Genomic DNA, 27078 nt, shown 5'->3' on the forward strand with positions numbered 1-27078 from the left:
TTTGTTCATATAAAATTAGCAAATTAGGAAGAGTCTCCTGAGTTGTTAGTGATAATGTGATTTTTTTTTTCCCAAAGGCTGTCTTGCTGTTGCTTTGGCTCTAGTGTTTGCATAGGTGCCTACTTTTTATAAATCAGTCTTTTCTTTAGTGTGGGTTGTCTGATGCATCACACTGATCTCTTCTGGAAGGTTAACAGCTGCTAACAAATTCTCAATCTGTTGAGCATTTACTGTCCGGCTGCCACTAGAGGTCATGAAACCTCCATTTCCACAGCTGTCCTGAAGCGTGGAAGATATCAAAAGCATATTTCTATTACATATGGATGGTCACTTTTTACCATTCTGCTTCCCTGCAGATTTCTGTCAGGGTTATTAACTTAGCTGCTTGAGCACTGTGTTTAGGAGAAATAGGCTCTGCTGTTAGCCATCTGTTCTGGGTCATGGTGCCATACCCCGTTCCTCACCTTCTTTTCAGGTAATAAGATAATCCATCCACAGATAGAGCCCAGTCTGGAGCTGGCACGGTAAGGTCTGTAAGGATCTGTAAGGTCTGTAAGGATCAAGAAAGAGCTCACCTTGGTCCTACAGATGAAGAAAAGGTCATCTTTTCTTGATTCTGGGTTACCTCTATGCAGCCATGATGTGGGTCCCCTTCATCCACCAATGGTAACAAGGTCGCCAGGTTCAAGGATTTGCATCTTCTCAAGAGGATGTTATCTGCTGTCATCAACAGCAGTTCGTACTTGTGGAGTCTCTGAAAACTCATATAGATAAAGAAGCACATTTAGTTAACATCAATTCAACACCACATAGGGTGCTTAGAGTCCTAACACAATCTTCTGACATTTTTCTACTATCAGTGCTGCTGAGGCTATTGCTCTAATGCTTCCTGCCATGCCTTTAAAAACTGGGTCCAACTGGGCTGACAGTAAGCCACTGGGTACATCCGCCCTCCCAAAGTGTGAGCCAAGACCCAGAGGCCACTCTTTTCCTCTCATGCACAAGTAAATGGAATGGCCTACTGTAATTTAGCATCTTGAGTGTGGGTGCTGACATCAAAACTTTCTACAGGATTATGAAAGCTTTCTCCGAATCTGAAGTCCATGTCAGTGGTTCTTCAGCATCTGCTTTTGTGCTGGCCACAAATGGTTCAGCTATTTTCCCACAGGCTCTTATCCGTGGTCTGCAAAAACATCGTACATATCTAAAAACCAGCTTTCCTTCTGGGCCACATTTGGGCTTCTTTATTGGTAATAACGCTGTTTTACAAGGAAATTTACAAGGGGTTAAAATTCCCTTCTTCAACAACTCTTCACACGTCAGCCTTATTCCATCTTTAGCCTCTTGTGGCAGTGGGTATTGCTTTAAGGAGGGAAGTTCCCTCCTTTAGTTTTCAGCGTAACTGGGGCTGCTGACTCTAGTAGCCCCACATCCGTTGAACTCCATGCCCACAAAGATGTTGGTATGTCTTTCAGCTCCTCAGGGATTTTGTTTATTTTCTGCCAGCATATAAACATTATTGTTGGAACATCTTCTACTGGAAGTTTTATAGTTACACCTTGAGTGATCACATACCAATTCCGCTCACAATTTACAGAATAAGTACCACCCTAATAAATTTGTAGGTGCTGATTCTAATACCAGAAAGAATTTGTCTACAAATAGCAGGCCCATCACATCTTCTATCTTTGAAACAGTTCCCTGCTTTCCTTCTACACCTATGACATTTACATTTCCTGTTACGTCTGAGCCCACTGGGACATCAGTTAGTGTGGAATAAGTTGTCCTGGTATCAACTAAATATGAATAACCTCATTTTCAATTTTTCTATCTATTATCGTTTCCTGGGATCCACCTGGGAAGTATATTTCTGTTTCATTTCCCACTGCTGGGGTTTGTGATCTGAAAATATCTTTGCATATCTTCCTCCCCTTGTCCCCTGCTCTACCAGGCTTCCCCAACCTGCGTTCTAGGTACCCTTTCTTGAGATTCCTGAGCATTCTCTTCTCCAGTGCTCTGACTGCTTGCAATAACTGCAGCAATCCTCTAGTGTTGCTGAACCTCTAATCTGATTTCTGCTTCTCTGATTTCTACTATTTCTTTGCCTCCCCTTAAAATCCTTCCCAATTAAGGCTGCTGCCAGAAAGGCTTGCCATTTGCTCCTGCTACTTCCTCTTTTGTCTAGCTTTTTTGTGTCCTCATCTCTCCCATTATACACAAATGTGGTTACGCTCATTACTTCTATTGTTTTACCTTGCCATCCTGGGGTATATTTAGTAAAATATTTCTTGCTATCTGGGGCTGCTTGATCTGCAAACAGTGAGACAACCAAGGGCCTGTTTCAGGATCTATTTTCCCAAATATTCGCAGCTGTTTCTCCAACCTCATTTGGAAGTGTGAGAAACACTCCGTAGCCAATAACTTAGGCTCAGGCGAGGATCTCAGTGAAGTAGTAATTTATTCGCGATTGCAATGGCGGGCGCCCCACAAGCAGGAGAGCGCTCCCACTAGTTCCAAAACACAGTTTATATACTTTTTGATGACAGGACCCTCCCCTGTTTCCCCATTGACTGGGTAATCCAGGTTCACAATCTATCTGATGCTTCACAGACAATGCCTGGCCTTCAGTTGCTGGCCTGTTAAATTTCAAGCTTCTTTTGACTTTTTTACTGTTTGAAGTGGTAATGTTTCATCACTTATCTGATTTGACTTGACACCGTGATCTTCACCTAATTGCTCTAAGGAGTCCGGCTGTCTGCATTTTACAAGGTTTTCTGTTAAGCTTTCTTATCACTGTAAGCATATTTCAATACCACATTCCTTCCTTCTATACAATGTAACACTGCAAAAACAACATTTCCATTCCCACAATTCCCCCCTTTTCTCTTTTTATAATTTGTTGATTTTTGCAAAATTTCGCTCTAAGGTGTAATTTGGTAGATGTCTTCCTCTTCTTCACTTTCTTTGCTTTCCATTTCCTCTAATATCATCATCTTATCTGAGTAGGGTGGTGGATCCATGGTCATTTGTTTCGAAAGTGCAGTTTCAATTAACCGTTGGACAAGTCCCCTTACACAGGGGATAATGCAACAACCAATGGCTGTCAAAACTCCTGCTACTACAATCAAGGATGTAAATATGGACACTACCATTCCTTTCCATTTACCAAACCAAGATTCCAACCATCCTGTGATGGAAGTGTCTGTTCCTGAGTTTTCTGCCAATTCATTGGCAAGGGTGGTAAGCCCTTGCAATGCTCTAGTTACTGTGCCATCCGGGGCAGTATTGTTAGGGATAAAAGTACAACAATGGTTGCCCAGCATCACGCACACACCACCTTTCTCCGCAAGAATCATATCTAATGCTATTCTGTTTTCCCAAGCCATTTTGCTGGTGACATCTAGTTGTTCAGCGATTCCTCTTATCGCATCTCTTGTATAGTTTATGAATCTCTGCTGATTATAATAGATATAATTAATCCAATCCACATTTTTATTAATTGTTACCCACCAGAACAGTGACTCAAACCCTGCAGCAATTTGATTCCTGGCTTTATGTTCATCAGGAACTCCTCTAGGCACCCCTATAGAATCTATGTATACTCTATCATCAAATGATATTCCTAAGCCTCTTTTACTTCTTCTGGGTATTTGTGATGTTTCGCTTTCAAATGCCAGGGTGAAGGGTATAGCTAATTGAACAAGTGCACAAGTGCCTCCCCAGTTAGATGGTAGGGTGGACCGTAAGATCTTCCCTCCACAGTACCACCAGAGATCTGCCCTAGGGATCTCAAGTCTTGAATAGTTTCCCATCAAGTCCTCGGTAGCATTCAAGGTCCTCGTGCACAAGGCAAATTCTCCCAGATGCCAGGTAGCACTCACACCCTGCCGTGAGAGGCAAGCTGTATGGTTACCTATAGCTGTGGAGAATACAGGGGGAACCCTGATATTGCTATCATGCGAGGAAGGGAATAGCAAAGAGAGAGACTTACAGGCCTCATTTCCCCAGGCAGTCTTTTCTTGGTACAATGCAATCATACATCGCATTCCCTGGGAATCCTCGGTCCACCCCAATGGGCAGGGCACTATCTGGGCAATCGGTCATCCCGAGGCACAAGCATAGCAATTGCTATGGTTGAGACTCTGGACAGTATATTTGACCCATTCTATCCAGGCATTCACATCCCCGTACCCTGTTTCAATCTCAAATGTTTGAACTGCCGCATTTCAAAGAGGGCCTCCTGTTTTCTCTCCTGTTTTCTCCTTGAGTTTCTCCCTTTCTCTGATGGCAATAGAGGATCGTTTCCATACAGCTATTCTCAATCTGGCTGTTGGGTCTCTACCAGTTATTTGTTCCCTCTGCTCAATTGTCGTTGGGCATTTAAATCTCCACAAGCTAACACCTCACAAGCATCAAACATGGCAGATCGTGGTACATAACCCTCTGTCACATTCACCCATATTTTTATGGGGTATCCCATCTTACTATTATCTGGTCATGCCTTTTCCAAGTTGCCAGTTGACCAAGGCTTTCTCTGAGGCCTATAATCACTAAAAACAAAATTAATAATTGATTTTTCCCTGTCATTATTTTTAAACCTTAGGTTTCCAAATAATTATTAATACAAAGAATAAGATATACACTACTACCATAACAAACCCCCCTTGGGAACACTTCAATTCACTATAGGCCAGTCCTTTCTCTCAATCACAAGTCACACTCACTAGTTACCTGTGAAAATAAAAGGTTAGTTTACAATCGCAAGCTCTTATCCCGCTCAGAGTCCACTATGAGATTTTTCTCTTCGATTTCAGCTTCCAACAAGTCTTCTGTAGGAACAGCTTCCCAGGTACTAGGGTCGACGGATGCCTTCACTCGCGTATAGTGAGTCCAACCTTTTTCCGCAGTTCCTATGGCTGTTTCAGTGGTTAGTAGTACTTGGAAGTGTCCTTCCCATTCGGGCCGGAGTTGATCCTTTCCAGGTCTGAATCAGGACCCAATTTCCCACGGGTCCTGAGAAATGACAAAGAAGAGGACAACCCCAGAACACAGTTCTTAAGAAAACTCTCTTGTTTCGAATTGTGGTATCTCATCCCTTCTGCCCAGATAGGGTAATCCGAACAGCATCTCATACGGTGAAATTCCTATATCGTTTCTTGGTGCTGTTTGAACCTGGAGGAGTGCTAAAAGTAAACATTTTACCCAAGGAAGTTGGGTTTTTAACACTAATTTAGTTAATTGCTTCTTTAATGTCTGGTTCATTCGCTTTGCCTTCCCAGAAGAGGAGGGGTGCCAGGGGGTGTGAAAAGCCCACTCAATCTCTAAGGCCTGCATTAACCCTTGCAGTACTTGTGAAGTGAAATTATTTCCTTGATCTGAATCAATGTTTTCAGCTATCCCATATCTAGGGACTATTTGCTCCGGTGATACCTTAGCCACCGTGTTTGCAGTGGCAGATACAGAGGGGAAAGCTTACACCCATCCAGTCACGTGGCCAATTAGGACAAACAAGTACTTAAATCTCCCTCCTTTACGTAACTCAGTAAAGTCTACCTGTATACTTTGTAAAGGTCGAATCCCTGGCTCCCGTCCCCCTCTAGGTTAGTTACAAATGACCTTTTTATTTGCCTTTTGACATATGGTACATCCTCTGCATATTTGCTTCACTAAAGTGTATATTCCTACACAGACATACTTTCTTAGCACAACATCACACATTGCTTGCATCTCCCAATGACTCTCTTGATGTAAAACATCATATTTGCCTCATTGGTGCTTTATTCAGCATTTCTCTCCCATCAGGGAGTATCCATTTTCCCTCAGGCTTCGTGGCTCCTGATTCCTTAAAGAAATCTCTCTTAAAAACTTTTTAGTTCTTTCTTAGTTTTCAACAATTCCCTGAATCCTCTCTGGATTTATTCTCAGTTTTCCCTCAGACATTAGATGCCTTAAATACCTGACTTCTCTTTCTACGTATTGTAATTTATTTTTCAATACTCCCAAGCCCTGCTTTCCCAGAAAGTTGAATAGCTTGTTAGTAGCTTCTTTCACAACTGTTTTCTCCTGTCCTGACAATAAACGATCATACACATTTTGTAACAGAAATTCCTCCTTGGGAGGTTGGAATTGCTCCAAAATCTGTTCTAGAACTTTGCCCAAATTAATCAGAGGCCCTGTAAACCCCTGAGGTAAAACTGTCCGTATGTATTGTTGCTTCCGCCCCCACTTCAGAGTCTTTCCAGTCAGAGGTGAATATATCTTTGCTCTCAGGGCCTGAGAGCACTCCATTAATACCCCTGTTATTCCAGTCTAACAATTTACTATTTGAATGCCCAATTTCATCATCAAATCCCTTCCCAACAAGTTAGTCCCTGCCTTGGGTACATACAATAATTGCCCAGAGATCATTTTATCCCCTAGTCTCAGCTTGGTACCCCCCAAAGGTGGCACTGTTACCCCAGCCCCTTCTACCCCCATCACTCGTTAGGGTTTCATTAGTTAATTTAATCCCTGATACTTTACAGGCCAGTAATGACCTAGCTGCCCCTGTGTATTGGGTTTGATGGCAAGGTTTGGGGGGGGCTGCAGTGGCAGCCCCCACGAGGAGAATCCAGAAACCGCCCCGTGGCAGATAAGGGACAATTTCACCCGGCCCCAGAGGGGCCCACTGCTGCCCAGAGCCAAGCCATGAGCAACACAGTCCGTGCCTCTGTGAGAGCACATCCACGAAAACGAACAAACAAACAAAAACCTGCTGCTCAACAGCAGCTGGGAGAGTGAGGAGTGAGAAACCTCCCCGCAGACACCAAAGTCAGCACAGACGGAGGGGGTGGAGGCGCTCCAGGCGCCGGAGCCGAAGCCCCCTGCGGCCTGTGGAGAGGCCCCTGGTGGAGCAGGCTGCCCCCCCCGTCCCCCCCTTCTCGATACTTGGGAAACTGACCAAACACCACAGCAAATATACCAAAACTTCTAGACTGTTACTTAGATAATGCCTACATCCTCTTTCCCTGCTCATTCAACTTTCCCAACTCATTCAAAAAACAGCTCTGTCAAACATTACATACCACACCTTTAACACCTTCAATAACTCTTCTTAACACTTCTTCCTATCTTTCTCCAGCCTGTACTTTCTCCAAAGTCTCAGTCATTAGCCAACTTAATTCCATACCTTTCTCCCTCATCCCATTTTCCTTCTCTCCTCCTTCTTCCACTCCGGATATTCCTACCTGAAGTGGCCAGCCTGCCCACACTTAAAACATCCTATCAAAGCCTGTCCCTGCTAAGATTCAGGCCACAACACGGGTAGCTTTCCTTGCCTGCCATTCCTTCATCTCTCTTCCCCTCTTTTCCATCCTGGCCCTGACTCCCCCTGAAGATTTTCTTCCTCTTTCTCCAACCCTCTGCCTCACTACCTGCTACACTGTCAATACCATTAGTTTCACTCTCTGCTTTTCCTTCTCATCTCCCCTCTTGACACACACGTTCAGGGCCTCCCACAGGAGAGCCCCCCAGTGACTGTTCACTACATCCCCCCCACCTTCTGGAGCATTTTCTGTGCATCTTGCCAGGCTTCAATCACAAAATGAACTTTCAAGAGCCCTTGGGATACCGGGTCCTCAGGATTCATCCCCAAGTACTTTCTCATTCTGACCCCAAGTCTCTCATATGATTTCTGTGTTGCACACTATTATTCTTCCAGCCAGGATCGGCAAGTGGTTATTTCTGCCCTGCCGGTATTACCCCTGGTCCTGGAGGATGAGTTCTTTCCCATTTTTGTATTGCAGCTCTCCTCCTGATCATTCCCATTTCTTTCCCTGTAAACAACATATTTATATACATAATTCCCCCTCCCCAAGAGTATAAGTTAGGTCCTAGGAAACTCCTAACCTCTCTGCTGGTAAGGAGGGGGGGAAGTTCACTTAAGAGGATACACAGATAGTGTTAGTGCTGTTAGTATCAGGGAAGGCAAAATTCTCAGTACCTCTTCTACCTTGTTCTAATTCTTTTACCAGTTTGGGGTACCTCCTGTTCCCAGAGCTAATGTTATCTATAGTTCCTGTCTCTTCTTTCGGAGAAACTGCTACAGCAGCCGCTGCTGCTGCAGCAACTTGGGGGTTATAAGGAGGAGGTAAGTTATCCAGAAGGTCCCATTTATCACTTGTCTCTTCCTTTTTCTTTCCCTCTTTATTCTGATTTTTGCTCAAAACCAAATTTATTCCTTGTATCCAACAAGCTGCATACTCCGATTCTTCTTCCGAAAATGGAAATTTGTTATTAACATAAAAATTTAAGGCCTGACATACCCAATCTTTGTCAGACCCCTATTTTGGCCAAAATACTGCAGCTCCTTTAATTGGTTCTTTCGTCCAGACTGATACACAATATTTAACCATTTTCTTCCTATTTTTTTTCCTTAGTTTTGGGGTTATTCTTCCAATTTCTCAACATCCTTCCTAAAGGACAGTCGGGAGGCACTCCCCCAGGGATATCTCCCTGTCCCCTGGAACTCATATTTCCCATTTTTCCTATCCTGGAAAATGGGGGTGTACTGCCAAGCACTTCCTCGTGCAAGGGCTACCGCACACCTATGAGTTTACCAGATTCCCTGGTGTACTTCCGAGCACTACCCCGTGCAAGGCTTACCGCACACCAAATTTCCCTGGTGTACTCCGAGCACTACCCTGTGCAAGGCTTACCGCACACCAAATTTCCCTGGTGTACTCCGAGCACTACCCCGTGCAAGGATTACCGCACACCAAATTTCCCTGGTGTACTGCCAAGCACTACCCTGTGCAAGGCTTACCGCACACCAAATTTCCCTGGTGTACTCCGAGCACTACCCCGTGCAAGGATTACCGCACACCAAATTTCCCTGGTGTACTGCCAAGCACTACCCCGTGCAAGGCTTACCGCACACCAAATTTCCCTGGTGTACTCCGAGCACTACCCCGTGCAAGGATTACCGCACACCAAATTTCCCTGGTGTACTGCCAAGCACTACCCCGTGCAAGGCTTACCGCACACCAAATTTCCCTGGTGTACTCCGAGCACTACCCCGTGCAAGGATTACCGCACACCAAATTTCCCTGGTGTACTGCCAAGCACTACCCCGTGCAAGGCTTACCGCACACCAAATTTCCCTGGTGTACTCCGAGCACTACCCCGTGCAAGGATTACCGCACACCAAATTTCCCTGGTGTACTGCCAAGCACTACCCTGTGCAAGGCTTACTGCACACCAAAATTCCCTGGTGTACTCCGAGCACTACCCCGTGCAAGGATTACCGCACACCAAATTTCCCTGGTGTACTGCCAAGCACTACCCTGTGCAAGGCTTACCGCACACCAAATTTCCCTGGTGTACTCCGAGCACTACCCCGTGCAAGGATTACCGCACACCAAAATTCCCTGGTGTACTCCGAGCACTACCCCGTGCAAGGATTACCGCACACCAAATTTCCCTGGTGTACTCCGAGCACTACCCCGTGCAAGGATTACCGCACACCAAATTTCCCTGGTGTACTCCGAGCACTACCCCGTGCAAGGATTACCGCACACCAAATTTCCCTGGTGTACTCCGAGCACTACCCCGTGCAAGGATTACCGCACACCAAATTTCCCTGGTGTACTCCGAGCACTACCCCGTGCAAGGATTACCGCACACCAAATTTCCCTGGTGTACTGCCAAGCACTACCCTGTGCAAGGCTTACCGCACACCAAAATTCCCTGGTGTACTCCGAGCACTACCCCGTGCAAGGATTACCGCACACCAAATTTCCCTGGTGTACTGCCAAGCACTACCCCGTGCAAGGCTTACCGCACACCAAAATTCCCTGGTGTACTCCGAGCACTACCCCGTGCAAGGATTACCGCACACCAAATTTCCCTGGTGTACTGCCAAGCACTACCCCGTGCAAGGATTACCGCACACCAAATTTCCCTGGTGTACTCCGAGCACTACCCCGTGCAAGGATTACCGCACACCAAATTTCCCTGGTGTACTCCGAGCACTACCCCGTGCAAGGATTACCGCACACCAAATTTCCCTGGTGTACTCCGAGCACTACCCCGTGCAAGGATTACCGCACACCAAATTTCCCTGGTGTACTCCGAGCACTACCCCGTGCAAGGATTACCGCACACCAAATTTCCCTGGTGTACTCCGAGCACTACCCCGTGCAAGGATTACCGCACACCAAATTTCCCTGGTGTACTCCGAGCACTACCCCGTGCAAGGATTACCGCACACCAAATTTCCCTGGTGTACTGCCAAGCACTACCCTGTGCAAGGCTTACTGCACACCAAAATTCCCTGGTGTACTCCGAGCACTACCCCGTGCAAGGATTACCGCACACCAAATTTCCCTGGTGTACTGCCAAGCACTACCCTGTGCAAGGCTTACCGCACACCAAATTTCCCTGGTGTACTCCGAGCACTACCCCGTGCAAGGATTACCGCACACCAAAATTCCCTGGTGTACTCCGAGCACTACCCCGTGCAAGGATTACCGCACACCAAATTTCCCTGGTGTACTCCGAGCACTACCCCGTGCAAGGATTACCGCACACCAAATTTCCCTGGTGTACTCCGAGCACTACCCCGTGCAAGGATTACCGCACACCAAATTTCCCTGGTGTACTCCGAGCACTACCCCGTGCAAGGATTACCGCACACCAAATTTCCCTGGTGTACTCCGAGCACTACCCCGTGCAAGGATTACCGCACACCAAATTTCCCTGGTGTACTGCCAAGCACTACCCTGTGCAAGGCTTACCGCACACCAAAATTCCCTGGTGTACTCCGAGCACTACCCCGTGCAAGGATTACCGCACACCAAATTTCCCTGGTGTACTGCCAAGCACTACCCCGTGCAAGGCTTACCGCACACCAAAATTCCCTGGTGTACTCCGAGCACTACCCCGTGCAAGGATTACCGCACACCAAATTTCCCTGGTGTACTGCCAAGCACTACCCCGTGCAAGGATTACCGCACACCAAATTTCCCTGGTGTACTCCGAGCACTACCCCGTGCAAGGATTACCGCACACCAAATTTCCCTGGTGTACTCCGAGCACTACCCCGTGCAAGGATTACCGCACACCAAATTTCCCTGGTGTACTCCGAGCACTACCCCGTGCAAGGATTACCGCACACCAAATTTCCCTGGTGTACTCCGAGCACTACCCCGTGCAAGGCTTACCGCACACCAAATTTCCCTGGTGTACTCCGAGCACTACCCCGTGCAAGGATTACCGCACACCAAATTTCCCTGGTGTACTCCGAGCACTACCCCGTGCAAGGATTACCGCACACCAAATTTCCCGAGACTCTTCCTTTCTCTCCCTTATCTCACGCTTCGTCCGTCTCCGGCCGCGCCCCTCGCGGAGCTACGGAACCGCGGATCAGGACTCCACACTCGCTTCGTACAAAAGTACGTCTCAATCACACATCACACATCACACAGAGTCTCACCCGACCCCCAAAGCAATACTTAATATTTCTTACCTTGGTCTGTGCACAGAGTTACCGGATCAATTCTTAAAACCCTGAGTGCCTACCTTCTTCCTTTTCCCCACTACTTCACGGATCCTGCCTCTTTAATCAGTCTCGGGCCCTCTGTCAGCTCTCCGCAGAACCGCCGCCGTCGATGCACAGGACCGCTGAAATCAGCAGGGCATGCCTTCCTGCTGCTGCGGCGGTGGGGCTCCCCGGTAGGTGACTGGCTCCCGGACGAGCCCCCAAATTGTGAGAAACACTCCGTAGCCAATAACTTAGGCTCAGGCGAGGATCTCAGTGAAGTAGTAATTTATTCGCGATTGCAATGGCGGGCGCCCCACAAGCAGGAGAGCGCTCCCACTAGTTCCAAAACACAGTTTATATACTTTTTGATGACAGGACCCTCCCCTGTTTCCCCATTGACTGGGTAATCCAGGTTCACAATCTATCTGATGCTTCACAGACAATGCCTGGCCTTCAGTTGCTGGCCTGTTAAATTTCAAGCTTCTTTTGACTTTTTTACTGTTTGAAGTGGTAATGTTTCATCACTTATCTGATTTGACTTGACACCGTGATCTTCACCTAATTGCTCTAAGGAGTCCGGCTGTCTGCATTTTACAAGGTTTTCTGTTAAGCTTTCTTATCACTGTAAGCATATTTCAATACCACATTCCTTCCTTCTATACAATGTAACACTGCAAAAACAACATTTCCATTCCCACAGAAGCAGAGGGGTGTACCCTGGTCTTTGCTGACCATCTCTTATCTTTGTCCAATTTACCATTCTTTCTCCTGCTGCCTCTGTTGCAGTTACTAACCCAGAGCAGCACTAAAAGGCACCTGCACCAAAGACACTGCCACCGCAGCCTCCAGGGAGGGTGAAAGGAGGATGGCAGGCAAAGGGAGAACAACCTCCTTTAGCAGAGCTGACAGGGCAGGATGAACAGCCAGGGGTGCAAAACAGGACAGCAAGAGAGGAGGAATCCAGAGGCAACAGCAGAAACATCGTCAGCACTAGCAGCAATTGCTTGAACTTGCATATACAAAACAGTCTAAGTTGACGCCTTTTTTCTATCACCCTTTGACTCACTTTATTTAAATTGACCACTTTGTTTGGGCAATTCAGTTCTCCAAATTGCCCAAACATACCAGGGCAGGGGATCGGTCCTGCAATAATAATCACAACAACCTTAGGCAATCTATCTTAAAACCGCCAACTTCTGGCCACCATTAGTCTGCAGTCGCTAACGCAGTCATAGCAGGCCAAGGTTTCTGACCAAATTCCACTGCCTTTTTCTTAGATAACCTTAAGATACCACCAATTTTATTCTAATTTTCCAAAACTTCTGCTAGTGGAGCATCAATCATTCACTATATCTTGTCCAATTTCTAAGTTGCAGGGTTTATGTGGAATTACAATTTTAACACACAACCACTCTGCAAGATTTCTGTGAATTTAATTTTACCTCACCACCACATCTGTGAGAGACATAAAACAGGTCATTTTCCCCAGTTCACAACCCAAACCATCCCGGGAGGCTCTGAAGTCAACTGGTCAGTGCGGTCCCACCTGGGGAGCCAAATTCTGTCACAAAAGTGACTTGGGATGTTCCACGACCAAGAAGGAAGCAGGACCCATGGACAGATTTACACAGTTTTACTAAAGCTTTGTCAAGATCATGAGACCCCCGTCCTCCACTAGAGAAATGAAAGCCCCCCATTACAATTTGTAGCAGCTTATACACAACTTGCAACAAAACACATCCGATCACATCATTACAACCGTCCTGACCTTCCCCCATTGCCATGCACAGCCGGGCTTCTGGCAGGAGCGGTGCGGGCCTTAGATTGGCTCCAGTCCTTTGGTTTTGTCTCCTGAGGCCTTCCTCATCTCCCACGTTGAAGTTTCCTCAAATCAGGACTTTTGGTGATTGTTGCTCCTAGTGCATTCCAGGAGAGTGCTCAGGCCTGTGTTTGCAGCTCTAGGCAGACACAAAGCGATCAGTATCAAGCTTGTAGGAGAACAGGTAACTCATTAGGGCAGGGCATAGCGGGTAATCCTTTCTACACACACCCCAGTCTAACCATTCCCCCCCCAGTTTCCCCTACCTTGCTATTTCCCCCAAATCCCATCCCCCAAGTGGGTGGGTACCCTCCCAAAAATGTCTATTTCCACCCAAATTCAAATCCCTGAAGTTGGCTATCCCCCCACCAACCATTTCCCCCATCCCCCTGCAACTTATCACTCCTAATTGTACCATGCAAGCTGGCTATTTCCCCCCAAATCACCTCCAGCTGAATACTCCCTCCAAATCACCCCAAACTGGTGATACCCCCAAATACTCCCTCCAAGGTGGCTATCACACCCCCTGTCCTGTTGGCTCCTCCTCAGGCTGGCTAGTCTCTCCGAGAAAAGACCCCACGAACCAGAATAACTGGCCTGTTGTGGGAATGGAAATGTTGTTTTTGCAGTGTTACATTGTATAGAAGGAAGGAATGTGGTATTGAAATATGCTTACAGTGATAAGAAAGCTTAACAGAAAACCTTGTAAAATGCAGACAGCCGGACTCCTTAGAGCAATTAGGTGAAGATCACGGTGTCAAGTCAAATCAGATAAGTGATGAAACATTACCACTTCAAACAGTAAAAAAGTCAAAAGAAGCTTGAAATTTAACAGGCCAGCAACTGAAGGCCAGGCATTGTCTGTGAAGCATCAGATAGATTGTGAACCTGGATTACCCAGTCAATGGGGAAACAGGGGAGGGTCCTGTCATCAAAAAGTATATAAACTGTGTTTTGGAACTAGTGGGTGCGCTCTCCTGCTTGTGGGGCGCCCGCCATTGCAATCGCGAATAAATTACTACTTCACTGAGATCCTCGCCTGAGCCTAAGTTATTGGCTACGGAGTGTTTCTCACAATTGGGGGCTCGTCCGGGATCCAGTCACCTACCGGGGAGCCCCACCGCCGCAGCAGCAGGAAGGCATGCCCCGCTGATTTCAGCGGTCCTGTGCATCGACGGCGGCGGTTCTGCGGAGAGCTGACAGAGGGCCCGAGACTGATTAAAGAGGCAGGATCCGTGAAGTAGTGGGGAAAGGGAAGAAGGTAGGCACTCAGGGTTTTAAGAATTGATCCGGTAACTCTGTGCACAGACCAAGGTAAGAAATATTAAGTATTGCTTTGGGGGTCGGGTGAGACTCTGTGTGATGTGTGATGTGTGATTGAGACGTACTTTTGTACGAAGCGAGTGTGGAGTCCTGATCCGCGGTTCCGTAGCTCCGCGAGGGGCGCGGCCGGAGACGGACGAAGCGTGAGATAAGGGAGAGAAAGGAAGAGTCTCGGGAAATTTGGTGTGCGGTAATCCTTGCACGGGGTAGTGCTCGGAGTACACCAGGGAATTTTGGTGTGCGGTAAGCCTTGCACAGGGTAGTGCTTGGCAGTACACCAGGGAAATTTGGTGTGCGGTAATCCTTGCACGGGGTAGTGCTCGGAGTACACCAGGGAATTTTGGTGTGCGGTAAGCCTTGCACAGGGTAGTGCTTGGCAGTACACCAGGGAAATTTGGTGTGCGGTAATCCTTGCACGGGGTAGTGCTCGGAGTACACCAGGGAAATTTGGTGTGCGGTAAGCCTTGCACGGGGTAGTGCTCGGAGTACACCAGGGAAATTTGGTGTGCGGTAAGCCTTGCACGGGGTAGTGCTTGGCAGTACACCAGGGAAATTTGGTGTGCGGTAATCCTTGCACGGGGTAGTGCTCGGAGTACACCAGGGAAATTTGGTGTGCGGTAATCCTTGCACGGGGTAGTGCTCGGAGTACACCAGGGAATTTTGGTGTGCGGTAAGCCTTGCACAGGGTAGTGCTTGGCAGTACACCAGGGAAATTTGGTGTGCGGTAATCCTTGCACGGGGTAGTGCTCGGAGTACACCAGGGAAATTTGGTGTGCGGTAAGCCTTGCACGGGGTAGTGCTTGGCAGTACACCAGGGAAATTTGGTGTGCGGTAATCCTTGCACGGGGTAGTGCTCGGAGTACACCAGGGAAATTTGGTGTGCGGTAATCCTTGCACGGGGTAGTGCTCGGAGTACACCAGGGAATTTTGGTGTGCGGTAAGCCTTGCACAGGGTAGTGCTTGGCAGTACACCAGGGAAATTTGGTGTGCGGTAATCCTTGCACGGGGTAGTGCTCGGAGTACACCAGGGAATTTTGGTGTGCGGTAAGCCTTGCACGGGGTAGTGCTCGGAGTACACCAGGGAATTTTGGTGTGCGGTAAGCCTTGCACAGGGTAGTGCTTGGCAGTACACCAGGGAAATTTGGTGTGCGGTAATCCTTGCACGGGGTAGTGCTTGGCAGTACACCCCCATTTTCCAGGATAGGAAAAATGGGAAATATGAGTTCCAGGGGACAGGGAGATATCCCTGGGGGAGTGCCTCCCGACTGTCCTTTAGGAAGGATGTTGAGAAATTGGAAGAATAACCCCAAAACTAAGGAAAAAGATAGGAAGAAAATGGTTAAATATTGTGTATCAGTCTGGACGAAAGAACCAATTAAAGGAGCTGCAGTATTTTGGCCAAAATACGGGTCTGACAAAGATTGGGTATGTCAGGCCTTAAATTTTTATGTTAATAACAAATTTCCATTTTCGGAAGAAGAATCGGAGTATGCAGCTTGTTGGATACAAGGAATAAATTTGGTTTTGAGCAAAAATCAGAATAAAGAGGGAAAGAAAAAGGAAGAGACAAGTGATAAATGGGACCTTCTGGATAACTTACCTCCTCCTTATAACCCCCAAGTTGCTGCAGCAGCAGCGGCTGCTGTAGCAGTTTCTCCGAAAGAAGAGACAGGAACTATAGATAACATTAGCTCTGGGAACAGGAGGTACCCCAAACTGGTAAAAGAATTAGAACAAGGTAGAAGAGGTACTGAGAATTTTGCCTTCCCTGATACTAACAGCACTAACACTATCTGTGTATCCTCTTAAGTGAACTTCCCCCCCTCCTTACCAGCAGAGAGGTTAGGAGTTTCCTAGGGCCTAACTTATACTCTTGGGGAGGGGGAATTATGTATATAAATATGTTGTTTACAGGGAAAGAAATGGGAATGATCAGGAGGAGAGCTGCAATACAAAAATGGGAAAGAACTCATCCTCCAGGACCAGGGGTAATACCGGCAGGGCAGAAATAACCACTTGCCGATCCTGGCTGGAAGAATAATAGTGTGCAACACAGAAATCATATGAGAGACTTGGGGTCAGAATGAGAAAGTACTTGGGGATGAATCCTGAGGACCTGGTATCCCAAGGGCTCTTGAAAGTTCATTTTGTGATTGAAGCCTGGCAAGATGCACAGAAAATGCTCCAGAAGGTGGGGGGGATGTAGTGAACAGTCACTGGGGGCCCTCCTGTGGGAGGCCCTGAACGTGTGTGTCAAGAGGGGAGATGAGAAGGAACAGCAGAGAGTGGAACTAATGGTATTGACAGTGTAGCAGGTAGTCAGGCAGAGGGTTGGAGAAAGAGGAAGAAAATCTTCAGGGGGAGTCAGGGCCAGGATGGAAAAGAGGGGAAGAGAGATGAAGGAATGGCAGGCAAGGAAAGCTACCCGTGTTGTGGCCTGAATCTTAGCAGGGACAGGCTTTGATGGGATGTTTTAAGTGTGGGCAGGCTGGCCACTTCAGGTAGGAATATCCGGAGTGGAAGAAGGAGGAGAGAAGGAAAATGGGATGAGAGAGAAAGGTATGGAATTAAGTTGGCTAATGACTGAGACTTTGGAGAAAGTACAGGCTGGAGAAAGATAGGAAGAAGTGTTAAGAAGAGTTATTGAAGGTGTTAAAGGTGTGGTATGTAATGTTTGACAGAGCTGTTTTTTGAATGAGTTGGGAAAGTTGAATGAGCAGGGAAAGAGGATGTAGGCATTATCTAAGTAACCGTCTAGAAGTTTTGGTATATTTGCTGTGGTGTTTGGTCAGTTTCCCAAGTATCGAGAAGGGGGGGACGGGGGGGGCAGCCTGCTCCACCAGGGGCCTCTCCACAGGCCGCAGGGGGCTTCGGCTCCGGCGCCTGGAGCGCCTCCACCCCCTCCGTCTGTGCTGACTTTGGTGTCTGCGGGGAGGTTTCTCACTCCTCGCTCTCCCAGCTGCTGTTGAGCAGCAGGTTTTTGTTTGTTTGTATGTTTGTTTTCGTGGATGTGCTCTCACAGAGGCACGGACTGTGTTGCTCATGGCTTGGCTCTGGGCAGCGGTGGGCCCCTCTGGGGCCGGATGAAATTGTCCCTTATCTGCTACGGGGAGGTTTCTGGATTCTCCTCGTGGGGGCTGCCACTGCAGCCCCCTCCCGAACCTTGCCATCAAACACAATACAGAGGGGCAGCTAGGTCATTAATGGCCTGTAAAGTATCAGGGATTAAATTAACTAATGAAACCCTAACAAGTGATGGGGGTAGAAGGGGCTGGGGTAACAGTGCCACCTTTGGGGGGTACCAAGCTGAGACTAGGGGATAAAATGATCTCTGGGCAATTATTGTATGTACCCAAGGCAGGGACTAACTTGTTGGGAAGGGATTTGATGATGAAATTGGGCATTCAAATAGTAAATTCTTAGACTGGAATAACAGTGGTATTAATGGAGTGCTCTCAGGCCCTGAGAGCAAAGATATATTCACCTCTGACTGGAAAGACTCTGAAGTGGGGGCGGAAGCAACAATACAGATGGACAGTTTTACCTCAGGGGTTTACAGGGCCTCTGATTAATTTGGGCAAAGTTCTAGAACAGATTTTGGAGCAATTCCAACCTCCCAAGGAGGAATTTCTGTTACAAAATGTGTATGATCGTTTATTGTCAGGACAGGAGAAAACAGTTGTGAAAGAAGCTACTAACAAGCTATTCAACTTTCTGGGAAAGCAGGGCTTGGGAGTATTGAAAAATAAATTACAATACGTAGAAAGAGAAGTCAGGTATTTAGGGCATCTAATGTCTGAGGGAAAACTGAGAATAAATCCAGAGAGGATTCAGGGAATTGTTGAAAACTAAGAAAGAACTAAAAAGTTTTTAAGAGAGATTTCTTTAAGGAATCAGGAGCCATGAAGCCTGAGGGAAAATGGATACTCCCTGATGGGAGAGAAATGCTGAATAAAGCACCAATGAGGCAAATATGATGTTTTACATCAAGAGAGTCATTGGGAGATGCAAGCAATGTGTGATGTTGTGCTAAGAAAGTATGTCTGTGTAGGAATATACACTTTAGTGAAGCAAATATGCAGAGGATGTACCATATGTCAAAAGGCAAATAAAAAGGTCATTTGTAACTAACCTAGAGGGGGACGGGAGCCAGGGATTCGACCTTTACAAAGTATACAGGTAGACTTTACTGAGTTACGTAAAGGAGGGAGATTTAAGTACTTGTTTGTCCTAATTGACCACGTGACTGGATGGGTGTAAGCTTTCCCCTCTGTATCTGCCACTGCAAACACGGTGGCTAAGGTATCACCGGAGCAAATAGTTCCTAGATATGGGATAGCTGAAAACATTGATTCAGATCAAGGAAATAATTTCACTTCACAAGTACTGCAAGGGTTAATGCAGGCCTTAGAGATTGAGTGGGCTTTTTACACCCCCTGGCACCCCTCCTCTTCTGGGAAGGCAAAGCGAATGAACCAGACATTAAAGAAGCAATTAACTAAATTAGTGTTAAAAACCCAACTTCCTTGGGTAAAATGTTTACTTTTAGCACTCCTCCAGGTTCAAACAGCACCAAGAAACGATATAGGAATTTCACCGTATGAGATGCTGTTCGGATTACCCTATCTGGGCAGAAGGGATGAGATACCACAATTCGAAACAAGAGAGTTTTCTTAAGAACTGTGTTCTGGGGTTGTCCTCTTCTTTGTCATTTCTCAGGACCCGTGGGAAATTGGGTCCTGATTCAGACCTGGAAAGGATCAACTCCGGCCCGAATGGGAAGGACACTTCCAAGTGCTACTAACCACTGAAACAGCCATAGGAACTGCGGAAAAAGGTTGGACTCACTATACTCGAGTGAAGGCATCCGTCGACCCTAGTACCTGGGAAGCTGTTCCTACAGAAGACTTGTTGGAAGCTGAAATCGAAGAGAAAAATCTCATAGTGGACTCTGAGCGGGATAAGAGCTTGCGATTGTAAACTAACCTTTTATTTTCACAGGTAACTAATGAGTGTGATTTGTGATTGAGAGAAAGGACTGGCCTATAGTGAATTGAAGTGTTCCCAAGGGGGGTTTGTTATGGTAGTAGTGTATATCTTATTCTTTGTATTGATAATTATTTGGAAACCTAAGGTTTAAAAATAATGACAGGGAAAAATCAATTATTAATTTTGTTTTTAGTGATTATAGGCCTCAGAGAAAGCCTTGGTCAATTGGCAACTTGGAAAAGGCATGACCAGATAATAGTAAGACGGGATACCCCATAAAAATATGGGTGAATGTGACAGAGGGTTATGTACCACAATCTGCCATGTTTGATGCTTGTGAGGTGTTAGCTTGTGGAGATTTAAATGCCCAACGACAATTGAGCAGAGGGAACAAATAACTGGTAGAGACCCAACAGCCAGATTGAGAATAGCTGTATGGAAACGATCCTCTATTGCCATCAGAGAAAGGGAGAAACTCAAGGAGAAAACAGGAGAGAAAACAGGAGGCCCTCTTTGAAATGCGGCAGTTCAAACATTTGAGATTGAAACAGGGTACGGGGATGTGAATGCCTGGATAGAATGGGTCAAATATACTGTCCAGAGTCTCAACCATAGCAATTGCTATGCTTGTGCCTCGGGATGACTGATTGCCCAGATAGTGCCCTGCCCATTGGGGTGGACCAAGGATTCCCAGGGAATGCGATGTATGATTGCATTGTACCAAGAAAAGACTGCCTGGGGAAATGAGGCCTGTAAGTCTCTCTCTTTGCTGTTCCCTTCCTTGCGTGATAGCAATATCAGGGTTCCCCCTGCATTCTCTACAGCTACAGGTGACCATGCAGCTTGCCTCTCACGGCAGGGTGTGAGTGCTACCTGGCATCTGGGAGAATTTGCCTTGTGCACAAGGACCTTGAATGCTACCGAGGACTTGATGGGAAACTATTCAAGACTTGAGATCCCTAGGGCAGATCTCTGGTGGTACTGTGGAGGGAAGATCTTACGGTCCACCCTACCATCTAACTGGGGAGGCACTTGTGCACTTGTTCAATTAGCTATACCCTTCACCCTGGCATTTGAAAGTGAAACATCACAGATACCCAGAAGAAGTAAAAGAGGCTTTGGAATATCATTTGATGATAGAGTATACATAGATTCTATAGGGGTGCCTAGAGGAGTTCCTGATGAACATAAAGCCAGGAATCAAATTGCTGCAGGGTTTGAGTCACTGTTCTGGTGGGTAACAATTAATAAAAATGTGGATTGGATTAATTATATCTATTATAATCAGCAGAGATTCATAAACTATACAAGAGATGCGATAAGAGGAATCGCTGAACAACTAGATGTCACCAGCAAAATGGCTTGGGAAGACAGAATAGCATTAGATATGATTCTTGCGGAGAAAGGTGGTGTGTGCGTGATGCTGGGCAACCATTGTTGTACTTTTATCCCTAACAATACTGCCCCGGATGGCACAGTAACTAGAGCATTGCAAGGGCTTACCACCCTTGCCAATGAATTGGCAGAAAACTCAGGAGCAGACACTTCCATCACAGGATGGTGGGAATCTTGGTTTGGTAAATGGAAAGGAATGGTAGTGTCCATATTTACATCCTTGATTGTAGTAGCAGGAGTTTTGACAGCCATTGGTTGTTGCATTATCCCCTGTGTAAGGGGACTTGTCCAACGGTTAATTGAAACTGCACTTTCGAAACAAATGACCATGGATCCACCACCCTACTCAGATAAGATGATGATATTAGAGGAAATGGAAAGCAAAGAAAGTGAAGAAGAGGAAGACATCTACCAAATTACACCTTAGAGCAAAATTTTGCAAAAATCAACAAATTATAAAAAGAGAAAAGGGGGGAATTGTGGGAATGGAAATGTTGTTTTTGCAGTGTTACATTGTATAGAAGGAAGGAATGTGGTATTGAAATATGCTTACAGTGATAAGAAAGCTTAACAGAAAACCTTGTAAAATGCAGACAGCCGGACTCCTTAGAGCAATTAGGTGAAGATCACGGTGTCAAGTCAAATCAGATAAGTGATGAAACATTACCACTTCAAACAGTAAAAAAGTCAAAAGAAGCTTGAAATTTAACAGGCCAGCAACTGAAGGCCAGGCATTGTCTGTGAAGCATCAGATAGATTGTGAACCTGGATTACCCAGTCAATGGGGAAACAGGGGAGGGTCCTGTCATCAAAAAGTATATAAACTGTGTTTTGGAACTAGTGGGTGCGCTCTCCTGCTTGTGGGGCGCCCGCCATTGCAATCGCGAATAAATTACTACTTCACTGAGATCCTCGCCTGAGCCTAAGTTATTGGCTACGGAGTGTTTCTCACACTGTGCATCACAAACTGGATTTTGAGGTCAGTGTCACAGGGCATGTGTTGGTGGGGAGGTCTCTTTGCCCATCGTTATGGGGGATTTGCAGTTACTTCTAAGACCACTGTGGGGTGCAGGCTAGTGCTGTACGTTTTCCTTTGCCCTCAGGTCAATGAGCAGATTGAACATTACAAAATGTTTGGCAGACTCGGTGAGTGGAGATGTCAGGAGTGTGCAGGGACTTGCTGCATTCCTGTGCAGACCAGCAGCCAGAGGAAGGAGAAGGGCTGTACAAGTGACAGCAGCATTCAGGGAAAAAAAGGAAAAAAGCCCACGGAAGATAAACAAGCAATTCCCCTCATACCCTGTTGCGGTGGTTTTACCGTGCTAGGCAGCTGAACACCACAACCACTCTCTCCCTCCCCCTCCTTAGATGAGGAGGGGAAGAAGTAAAGGAAAGAACAAATCACGGGTTGAGATAAGGATGATTTAATTAAAGGAAAAAAGAAAATAATTAAGGAAAGATTATTATTAAACAATTTAACTAAACAATTTAACTAAATTTAACTAAACAATTAACAATTTAACTAAAGGGGAAAAAAAAGGGAAAGGGGAAAAGGGAGAGGGAAAGGGAAAACTAAACAAAACAAGTAAAGGCTACGTGGAAGTGCAGAGGAAAGAAATTACTCTCTACTTCCCACAAATGAGCGATGCTTGACCACGTCCTTGAAGCAGGGCCTCAACGCACGTAGCCGGTGTTCAGGAGGAGGACAGACGTTTTCCCAACGAGAGCCCACCCCTCCCCTCTTCCTCCTTTTTCCACCTTTTATTGCCGAGTGTGACATCACATGGTATGGAATATCCCTTTGGTTGGTTTAGGTCAGCTGCCCTGGTGATGTTCCTTTCTCACTTTTTTGCCCACCCCCTAGGAGGGTTAGAGAGAGTCCTGATGCTGTGCCAGCACTGCTCAGCAGCAGACACAACACTGGTGTGATACCACTGCTGTTTTACCTACAAGTGCAGAGCACAGCACTGTACGGGCTGCTGCAGGGAAAGTTAACATCCCAGCCCGACCCAGTACACCTGTTATTAAAGTTTCTTTGCCTTGGAGTTAAACTGAGCGTTTTGTTTCATACGTATGTGAAGCAGCGGCAGGGCTCCCTGCCTCCCGGGGAGTTGTACTGCAACTAACCTCAGCCAGCGTGGGCTGAGTAGCTAATTCAGAGGGTGTTCAGGATGAACATTTTAAGCAGTGTTCGTGCTGCTTTGGTGAATGAGCCTGATATCTCTGGCACTCTGGCAGAGGGGTCGGGATGTTATCTCAGCCCCTTCCCCTGCACTGACCCCCTCCACACCCTAAGTGTTGCTGCTGTGGATGCTTTTAGGGCTGATATTGGGGCGTGGGTGAGAGTTCTGTAGGACAGCACCGAAACTGTCACCTGGCCCATCCCTCTGCTCAAAAGGTTGTCATTCTCATGGGCAGAGTCTTTAAGGATCCCTAAAAGGGGAATCTTAGGGGAGGAAAAAAAAAAATGTATCTCCTTAGATCAGGGTCTTATTTTACCATCCTTAGAGACAAGGACCGCTTGTGCCACTGACAACCACACTGACCCTGGGCTGTCCTGTCCAGTCACCTTTCATTTGCAAAAGGGATGATGTGCATTTGTGTGAAGAGGGATGCGCAGTCCCAGTGAGCACCTTATTTGCAGAGTTAAGTGATGTTTGCTCCCCAGCACTCAGCAATTTCCTGTGCACCACTCAGCCCTACTGCTCAGCTCCATCAGAGTTAAATCTCTGTAAGGTGAGGCTACTCCTTTGCAATGGCGCATTTCCCTTTTCTACCTGATTCTTCACAAATCCTAGAGAGCTCAGCCTTAGCCTGGTTCTCTCAGGTTTCCCCCCGCCAATATAATTTATCGATTTGATAGCTGTGAATGGTCTGTTCCTTACAGGAGGTGTTGCAGCCTACTGCAGTGAGTGGCTCTTTTCATTCCCTCTCCCCACACCCACCCCCCAGTTACAAACCCCACCGCTAGGCCTGCAGTTTGAGCCATTTGCACCGCTTCCTGTCCTCCCGGTGTTCTGTAAACACCTATTTTTTCCATCCCAACTGTTGAAAAATTGGAGTCTCTGCCCAAGGTAAGGGACGCAGCTGCTGCTTTCCCCTTTGTGGGGTTCATCTAGCAGCAATGCCGAGCACGTGTCCCAGAGACACACAGGACAGTGACATGGTCGGTCACACAAGGGCTGCCTTCAACAACACCTACGCACAGGACTCACGTAAAACAGACACACAGCCAGCCAAGTCGCCCTCTTTTTGGCTGGCAGGGACAGACAGTCGTTAGTGCAGGCGCACAAACACACTCGGGGTTTGAAAGCATGCATACATCTGCAGGTCCCCAAGCATCGGCCCGGCCCATCTGTCCACCCAGAACTCCTGCACAGTCCGCAACCCCTGACCTGCCCCACGGGTCCCCGGCTCACTGGCTGGTCCAGCATAGTGCTTGCTGCACACATGTAGCATTCACACTCACCCCCAATGCACGCCACTTTCAGGGGTCCCCCTGGGAGTACCATCAGAGACCCCACCGCCTGCCTGATACCCCAGCCCAGACCCAAGGGCCCTGCTACTCGCTGGCTGGTCCGGCTTAAAGCTTGCTAGCAAATACGCATGCAAACTTCTAAACTGGAATAAATTTGGAGGGTGGGGGAAAAAAATGGAAAAAAAATCACTCTGTGGTCAATAAATACTCTGTTCTTGAACCCTGGGCCAGGGCAATCCCAAGCACAAATACAGGCTGGGCAGAAAAAGGACAGAAAGCAGCCCTGAGGAGAAGGACCCGGGGGCCGTTGGTGGATGAGAAGCTCAACAAGAGTCAGCACCGTGCGCCTGCAGCCCAGAAAGCAAACAGTACCTTGGTCTGCATCAAAAGCAGCGTGGCCAGCAGGTCGAGGGAGGCGATTCTCCCCCTGTGCTCTGCTCTCGTGAGACCCCACCTGGAGCCCTGCGTTCAGCTCTGGCTGGGATGGAGTTAACATTCCCTGCAGGAGAGAGAGGAAAGAAATGGCCTTTTTTTTCTTTTGTCCCCTCTTCCTTTTCCCTTTAGTTAAATTGATTTCCCCTTAAAAATAATTTTACCTTGATAATTATTTTCCCTTTAATTAAATTATCCTTATCTTAACCCATGAGTTGTTTTTTTTCCTTTCTTCTTCCCCTCCTCTTCTGAGGTGTGGGAGTGAAAGAGCTGTTGTGGCGGAGTTCGGCTGCCTAGCAAGGTAAAACCACCACAAGCTCTGGGGCCCCCAGCACAAGGGCATGGAAATATTAGAACGAGTTCAGAGGAGGCTCACAAAAACGATTATAGGGCTGGAGCACCTCTCCTATGAAGACAGGATAGCTGCAATCATTGTTGATTCCTGTCTTCAGTGTGTGGGCACAAGTTCCGTCAGCTGTTCTGGAAACTGAACTCCTGTGCCTTAAGGTAGGATTTCTTCCATGTTTCGCTGCAGTTGCCAAAGATAATTATAGAGGTCTGACTGCAAAATTACTGTTAATGTTGCATCTTACATCAACACCTATTTAGATGGTTAAGTTCTTGAATGTTACATATAGTAGATGTTACTAAATGCAATGTTATGGTCTTACAACTCAGGACACGATAGATATAAATGTCTGTTAAAACCCAGCCTACATCACCCCTACTGTCACTTTGCCATCAAAATTCTAGTAAGTGGACTGCTCAGTAATTAATCTTCCACGTTGTACTTGGGATACATGAGCTATGGAACAGAACCCTACACAAACACACAACACAAACTTGGGTGTTTATATTTAAAAGTCCCACTGACATACAATTCAGAGGTATAAAGTACTTGAAACGAGATATAAAACAGGAAAAAGATATAAAAATATTCAAGAAAAATTTAAATAACATACAGTTATAAATTTTGCCCATACCTTTTACTCAACTACCCTCAAAGTACAGCAGAAAAAAATCAAGTGATACTGAAGTGAAAAATCAGTAGTCTGTGCACTAAGTCAATGCTACTTACATGCCTTCATTCAGTAAAGGCCTGGAGGCATGGAGTATGAAGCCTATGCAAGATTACAATCAGCTTCTTTTTAAACAGTTCATATATATATGACAAAAAATAACTTACCTGTTGGCCAGTTTCCTATTGAAGTGCTTCTGCTGTATTAAGTACAAAATTAGTAGCCATACCTGTCAGTCACAAAACAAGCAATCAGGAATTGAGCAAACCAAGGCAATAACGATGCTAAAAATATTTTCAACATTTTACTTTGAACTGTTATGCAAAATAAAATGTTAGCAAAAATCCAGCTTTCATAAAACTGCCTTATATTTTGGTAATTGTGTTAAAAATTTCAAATAGGAAAAAAAAACGTTAATAGAGAAGTCGAAGTAGCTATTTCTCTTGGAAGTGTTACTTCAGCATTTATTCAGCTTTACCACGCTGAAGCAACAATATTCAAAAGCAGGTATTTTGCACTCTGCAGTTAACTTGCTGCAGATGACTGCAAGAACACCCCTGCAGATAATTTACAAGATCGATGCTTCTGCTTTAACGTGCAGCCGGGACTGAGAGCATTCGTGACTGCGCTTTTACGTAACTACCCACGCGGTACGCATCGCTACGGCAGCTGAAATCAGGAGTCACATCGGAGCCCGCATTTGTACTAAAACCAAGCTCAGGGAGCCCAGCCCGGCCCACAGGTTTCGCTCCCTCGCAGCAGCGCGGCTGTGAGGTGCTGCAAGGAGCCGAGACCGACCGCAGGCCCAAAGCCGGGGCCGCCCCAGCTCCTGGCACGCCTTCGCGAAGTTCATTTCGCCGCTCCCTGAGGGACAGAAACACGGTAAAGCAGGCCTCGCGACTGCCCTGCTAGCAGGAAGAAGACGTAGGCGGCTGGAACCAGCCCAGGAGTCTGCATCCAGAGAGCCATCTGGTAGCCGAAACGTGCCTCCCGCGCTGCGTGACACAGGCGGCGAAGGAAATAAACTTCCCCCTTAACTGAGGGGAGGGAGGAGAGGGCGCATCAGCCGCGGCCAGCCCCATTCCGGGCCGGCCGCCCCCTC

General features: G+C 46.8%; 1 long non-coding RNA gene across 4 annotated transcripts; it reads right to left on the reverse strand.

Moving 5' to 3' along the window:
• Positions 1-27054, reverse strand: LOC106049149 (uncharacterized). Of its 4 annotated transcripts, none has more exons than XR_010827244.1 (6): positions 26144-27054; positions 25359-25486; positions 24898-25024; positions 13290-13479; positions 1023-1183; positions 1-761 (listed from the first exon to the last, which is right to left on the reverse strand). It is a non-coding gene; the product is annotated as an uncharacterized lncRNA (long non-coding RNA). The 4 variants fall into 4 exon arrangements; XR_010827246.1 differs by lacking the exon at positions 25359-25486 and having other exon boundaries at positions 26144-26205; positions 26624-27044; XR_010827245.1 differs by lacking the exon at positions 25359-25486 and having other exon boundaries at positions 1-550; positions 626-761; positions 26144-27043.
• Positions 27055-27078: the final 24 nt, after the last annotated feature.

The sequence above is a fragment of the Anser cygnoides genome, chromosome 38, assembly GCF_040182565.1.
Source record: "Anser cygnoides isolate HZ-2024a breed goose chromosome 38, Taihu_goose_T2T_genome, whole genome shotgun sequence".
NCBI classification, from domain to species: Eukaryota; Metazoa; Chordata; class Aves; order Anseriformes; family Anatidae; genus Anser; species Anser cygnoides.